The following is a 6,807-nucleotide window of genomic DNA, read 5'->3' as shown; positions in this document are numbered from 1 at the left end:
TAGAATTGGAAAGAAACACTGATCAGGTCACCCTGCTTTTCCATGTCACATTAATGGAAAAGGTCAGAAAAGGAAAATAAAAAATGATCTGTCACTGGTGTACCTGCAGACACAGGGGGAGGGAATGGCGGCAAATGAATCTCATCCATAGACCCCTTGAGGGTTACCAAAAGGTTGATTCTCAAAGAGCAACAAATGTCCGATTTGTTTTAAGATACCCGGGAGTAACTAAAACAAAGATGAGAGAGGGGAATCATTCAGAAGCCCTTTCTCCCTCATCCTCCCTTTAGAGTCCAGGCTTTGTTTTCTACACAGCAGCTCTTGTGGGATTCTGGAAAACCAGAAGGCTGATGAGAATTTCAGCAAGTTTGTCTGGTGGCTCCTGGCTTCAATATGGCTAAATGTTCTTCAGCAAAGATACCTATCACTCATCCCAGCTTTTCTGTAGGCTTAGATTGGTCTTTCTATGGCACAGTACAGGCTGAGACTGGAGTGAAGGCCTGGTTTGATCTGGGTTCCACACTGCTCCGCTGTTTTTTTGTTTTGTTTTGTTTTGTTTTAATGTGATTTTTAAAATTTTTTTATTTATGATAGTCACAGAGAGAGAGAGAGAGGCAGAGACACAGGCAGAGGGAGAAGCAGGCTCCATGCACTGGGAGCCCGACGTGGGATTCGATCCTGGGTCTCCAGGATCGCACCCTGGGGCCAAAGGCAGGCGCCAAACCGCTGCGCCACCCAGGGATACCTGCTCCACTGTTTGCTCACTGCGCTCCTGTCGCCCATCCACTGGACTTTGCTTAGGACCTGGAGCATCCTGCTTCCTCTTCCCACGAGTTCTGCCTTCAGTTTGGGTGCCAGGCTCCGCCTTTACTTCTTCTCTTACACACACATGTACATACACACCTATACATACACACACATACACACATCCATCCACCCAAACCTACGCATTCACACATACACACACACCCATACATCTACACACATATACACACATCAATCTATACACATCCCTATATACCCACATCCACCCACACATACACAATCCATGCAAGCCTACACATCTACACACATTCTCACGTCCACATATACATCCATCTATACACATCCATACCCACATGACACACACATATCCCCACACATCTGCACACACATACCCATACATTTACAACACCCCCCACGTATCCATCTACACACATCCATACACACACACACATCCATACACTCACACACCCATCACCCATATATCTACACACATATCCATCAACACACACCCATCCACATCCACACACACCCATACATGCCCATATAAACCCTACATTATTTATGCTTGCTCATATTACTGGTATCAAATAAAATATTATTTTTGGAATGCTTTTCCTCACTCTCCCTGACCTGGCTCCTTTCTTATATATTCCTATGCCTCCCTTGTCACACTGACACTGATTTTTTTAAAAACAATTTCAAGGGATCCCTGGGTGGCGCAGCGGTTTGGCGCCTGCCTTTGGCCCAGGGCGCGATCCTGGAGACCCGGGATCGAATCCCACATCGGCCTTCCGGTGCATGGAGCCTGCTTCTCCCTCTGCCTGTGTCTCTGCCTCTCTCTCTCTCTGTGACTATCATAAATAAATAAAAATTAAAAAAAAAACAATTTCAAGAGCCTTTATTGAAACCAACATTCAAATAGTATCTTAAGGGTGAAATTCTGTTTTAGCAAAACCAATTTAACAATTCCAAATACATATAAAAACATTTAGGGGTGCCTAGGTTGGTGCAGTTAGTTGAGTATCCAACTCTTGGCTTTGGCTCAGGTAGTCATGGAGCCCTACATCGGGCTCTGGGCTTAGCACAGCATCTGCTTGAGATTCTCTCTCCTTGTCCCTGGCCCTCCAACTCATTCTCCCCACCCCCCCTTTCAAATAAATAAATAAATCTTTAAAAAATATAAACCTCCCCCAAAATTAAAAATTAATCTTGTTAATGGTGGTGATTTCCCCTTTCCCCATTTTATGTGGTATACTTCACTGCACCAAATAAAGAGAAAACTTTAATCATCTGTACCAAAAAAAAAAAAAGGAAAATTGCATTTTGACAAGTGCCAAATGTCGAAATCACATCAAATCAGAGTCTAATTATAGGCTTAATATGGTGTAACTAAGGCTTCTAACACGACAGCCCACAAACCCAGTGTGAATCTCCACCATCCTGAGGGGTTTCGTAGCATGATTTTGCTGGACTAGTGCTGTATTCCACAGATTCACATATTTTTCTATCTTTTGAAGAGCAGCTCCATGAGGACAGTAGCCCAGGCTGCACTGCACCTACATGTACTGCACAAAGGCATCTAGCCCAGAAGGTTCCTAGGGGCTGAAAGTAGCCCTCCCTCTTGGCCTGCTTGGCCATGGTTGTATGCTCACCAAGTATCCCTGGCACCCAGTACAGGGCTTGGAATGGAGCCATAGCCCGGAAATGGGGATCAGTGGCTACTGTCTGGCTGAGCCCCAGCACCATCCATCACTGAGAGGGGTGGGAAGAGCTGCCTTGCAGGCAGAGAGGCCTCCCAGGCCCACACAGCAGGCAGTACCTCCTTGTTAGCATGTGATTCACACAGGTCAGCCAACAGCCAAGCTATAATCTCAATAAGTCAGGAGGCTGAGCCACCACTTCCCAGGGACGTGCCAGAGTCCACCTGCGAGCCCAATGAGGCTGAGAGTCCATGGCCATTGGTCTAGCACTCTCAAAAGCAATCAGTGAAAAACACCAATGGATTGTGAAGGAAATCATCTCTTCTTCCTTCCTCTGTAGGGAGACATTGAAAGTCACACCAAGTTTCTAAGGCTCTGTCTCCTATGTCCCTGGATAAAGATCACCTCCCTAAGCCTTTGTTCTTCATCAATAAAATGGGTGTGAGAATAATAGTCCCAACCACCCAGTATAAACATGGGAACGCATTTAATGCTATAACATGGTGCATACCACATGGTGTGTGTGTGTCTGTGTTTAATGAATACTTATAATGGTCCCAGATTCAGCCAAAAGGAAATCTAGAGAAGTAGACAGTGAGGATGGCAATCTCCAGTTGATTTTTCTGATCACGCTCCTTTGGCTAAGCTTGTTAGCTCCCATGCAATTATCCAAGTCCTGGACAAACCACCAGAAAAGTTGTCACTGACGATAGAAGAAGGAAACAAGGGATACTTGTATGTAATCTTCAGGAGACATGGGCACTCCTGTCTTATCAATATAGGTGTTCCCAAAGCTGCCAGAGAGACCCAGAGCTTACAGTAGAGATGCCACAAGGAGTGGGGGTGGGGGGGTGCACATGGACTGGACCCAGGCCACCATGGCCAGAGACATTCTCTGTTTACCTGTTTTCTAGATTGGCATTCAGCCCCAGTTCTTGTTTAGGAGAAAAGAGAGCTCTTCTGCTAAAAGCATACAGGTTAGATGGATGGTTATTAGCTACTTACTAGAATAAGATTCTATGAGTGTAAAACCACATGGGCTGCTGTATGTGCAAATATAGCTAGAGGAAGATCTGATTATACTGGGTGCCACTTAAAGCTGGGAAACAGCATTCCGAGAAATCTCCCCTTGAAAATCTTGCATTTTACATCCAAGTGTTTGGGATTTACAAGTGTAAATGTGCTTACCCATCCATGCGTCCCTCTCACAAATATTCCTTGGGGCCCTCTATGTGCTCAGCACTGTGCTAGGCTCTAGGGGGAGATACAGAATAATAGGATAGAATTGTTTTCTAGAATTGTTTTCTAAATCCTAGTGGGGAAGAAAAAATATCTAAACTATTAATGATAGTATGATTTCTGCATTCAACCAATATTGAGCACCTCCTACCTGTCAGGAATTATTCTAGGTATTAGGGGACACAACACTGAATAAAGCATAATAGTGCTTCCTCTCGTGGAACTTTTGTTCTAGTTGGGGTGAAGGCGCAGTAAAAAGAAAAAAAAAACAAATCAATGTGCATTTTACACTGGCTAGTGATAAGAATTTTCAATAACAAAGCCAGGTAAAGGGATGGAAAGTGATGGGAAGGGGCTGCTATTTTCAGTTGGGTGGTCAGGAAAGGTTTTTGGGAGGAGATGGTATTTGGGCAAAGAAGTGAAGCTGAATCAAGTCAGATGGTGAACCTTACCAGGTTCAAGGGAAGTGAATTCTACGCAGGAGGGAGTGAACCAGCACAAGCCCTGAAATAGAGGATATTTGGAATGCTCCAGAGCAGCAGAGAGAAGGGGAATAAAGGTGACATGGGAGGGACCGGTGGGGTCAGTTCATGTAATGTGACCGACACAGCTTAACAGCCTTCAGTAGAAAGCAGGCATCAACAGCAGAGGAAAAGTTAACTCAGAAGCAAAACCAACAACACCCCCCAAAACCCAGCTGCTACAAAATGAACCTGGCAAGCAAGGCATCCGGTGAATTATGCCCAAGAGACAGACACTCATGCACCACTCACTGGGCAGGACGGTTCCAGGGCTGCTTACACTGGGAGAAGCTGGGGGGCCTCCCGCTCTTTCCGCTGAGTGGGAGGAATCAGGGAACAGGATGCAGCCACCTCTAGCAGATGCGTCTCCTGCTCTTTGACTTCCCAGCACCTTCCTCTGCTCCAGGCACCACCTTCTACCGCAGGACTGGACAGCACCTTTCCTGGCCTCGCTGGTAGTGGGACTGAGAGCTCGTGACCCAGTGTCCACCAATCAGGTTGCTTGTTGCAGGCTTCTCCTTGGAAGCCGTCCAACTTCTCAGGGCAGCAGGGCCCCAGGCTTAGCACAGCAACCAGGAGCTGGCATGGCGAGGTCCGTGGGCCCTCCGGTGGGGACAGGGTGCCTCCGCTGCACCACCTCTGCAGTGTGAGTTTAGAGATTGCCCTTGCCGTCTTCATCCTCAAAGCCGGTTCTCTCCAGCCGTATTTGGTTTCTACCACCACTGTCACAAATGACCACAAACATAGTGGCTCAAAACACCAGAAATTTCTTCTCTCAGAGTTATGGGGGCTAGATGTTCAAAATCTAGCTGTTGCAGGGCTGTGTTCACTTAGGAGGCTCTAGGGGAGAATCCGTCCTTTGCTTTTCCCAGTTTCTGGAGGCTGTTGGCATTCCTGGACTTATGGCCCATGGTGCCAGTTCCTGCTCCTGTGGTCACATTGTCTTCCCTTCTCTGTGTCTTCTCTGAGTGTGTCCTCCCCAGCTTCATTCTTAGAAGGACATTTGTCATGGGACTTAGGGCCTACCTGGGTAATCCAGAATGATCTCCTTACTTCCAGATCCTTAATTACATCTGCAAAGACCTTTTTTTCCCCCAAATAAGGTCACATTTACAGGTTTTGGGGGATTATAATATGGACATAATACTTTGTGTACCACCATTTGAGATCTGCTACACCACCTCTGAGAGAGCCTGTGAGCTAACTACTACTTTGTAATATATCTCCTTCCAGCTTATACCAGTCTAGGTTGGTTCAGAAGCCTGCCACTGGCATCCCCGAACCTCTATTTCCATTCTATGTCCCTAGATAGGACAAAGCATCTGGAATGTGCCCTGCTTAGGAACCCCAGTCTGAGACTCTGGTCTTGCCGACTGCTCACCTTGCCTCCTCTGTCTGTGTAGAGGAATGAAATGCTGTGTCAGTATCTCTGTGGTCGAGACATTTTCTTTTCAGCTAAAAGATGTCTCCCTGCTCTACAAGGTTGGGATGCAGACCCCACCACAGAGAGGCCAGCGAGCTGGTCAACCTTACCACATCAACTATTTATGGTTTTGTTAAAAAATAAAAACCAGAACAAACTTGCCTACAGAAACCCTCGAAATAAGCACAAGTCCCCAGAAGGCTTCTGGAGAGCCAGTGGGGTCTCCACACCTCTCTGGACTTTTGTCTGACTTCTCAGCAAGGGCTGAGGTCTGTCAGCTGGTGGCGGGGAGAGGAGTCTCTCCAAGGGAAGCTTCCTATTAATCCTTGGAGCCCACCCTAAGGAAGAAGACAACAACTTGATAAATGTGAGAAGCAAGATAGCATGGTATTGACATACTCAGGTTCAGGAGCCCAGAAGGATCTGGGTGAAACTCAAAACAGGTACCACTGCTTATGAGCTTTGTGACCTTTAGGACCTTACTCACCTCTCTGAGATTTAGGTTTCTCATCCCTGGAGGATATTAACAGCTACTTTGTTTGGGGTTTGCTTTTGTTTTTGTGTGTGTATGTGGACTCAGCGAAGTTCTCAGCTTATTGAGTGTTGGCATATGTGAGCATGTGGAACATCCTACCTGCCTTTGCATCTGCTGTCATCCCCCTCATCCAAATGCATCATCTTGCGGTCAGTTATCTGGAGACACACTGCCTCTTTTGTTGTGTGCACTGTACCTCTCAGTGCCTGGCACATGATACGTGTTCTTTGAAGTTTTGACAAATAAAGCTCTGCTGTTTTGACTGGTGTGTGTGATCTGTGTTTAATGGGTCATAAGGTGACAGCCCTTGATGGATTGCCCTGAACATATATTCTGGAACCATATTTCTCTGGTTCCATTCTATCCACAGTGGCAATCATCCCAATTGGCCCCTGAAGTTCACCAACACCAGCAGTGTCACCATTTCTGGGAGCCTCTGGGGGTATCTCTCACCTATTCTTCTAAGCCCAGTTAGCTTGGCTGACCAGTGAAACCTGCCCTTCTCTTTCTGGTTTGTACTGTACCTGTGGGTGAGGAGGTGAGGACACTGTTAGGGCCAATAGTGATGAGATGGTATTGGAACCACCATGACACTTCAAAAGTCCCTGTCGAAACAAATATTGC

Source organism: Nyctereutes procyonoides, unplaced genomic scaffold (assembly GCF_905146905.1).
Source record: "Nyctereutes procyonoides isolate TBG_1078 unplaced genomic scaffold, NYPRO_anot_genome, whole genome shotgun sequence".
NCBI lineage: Eukaryota > Metazoa > Chordata > Mammalia > Carnivora > Canidae > Nyctereutes > Nyctereutes procyonoides.
Note: the sequence above shows the minus strand (reverse complement) of the source record.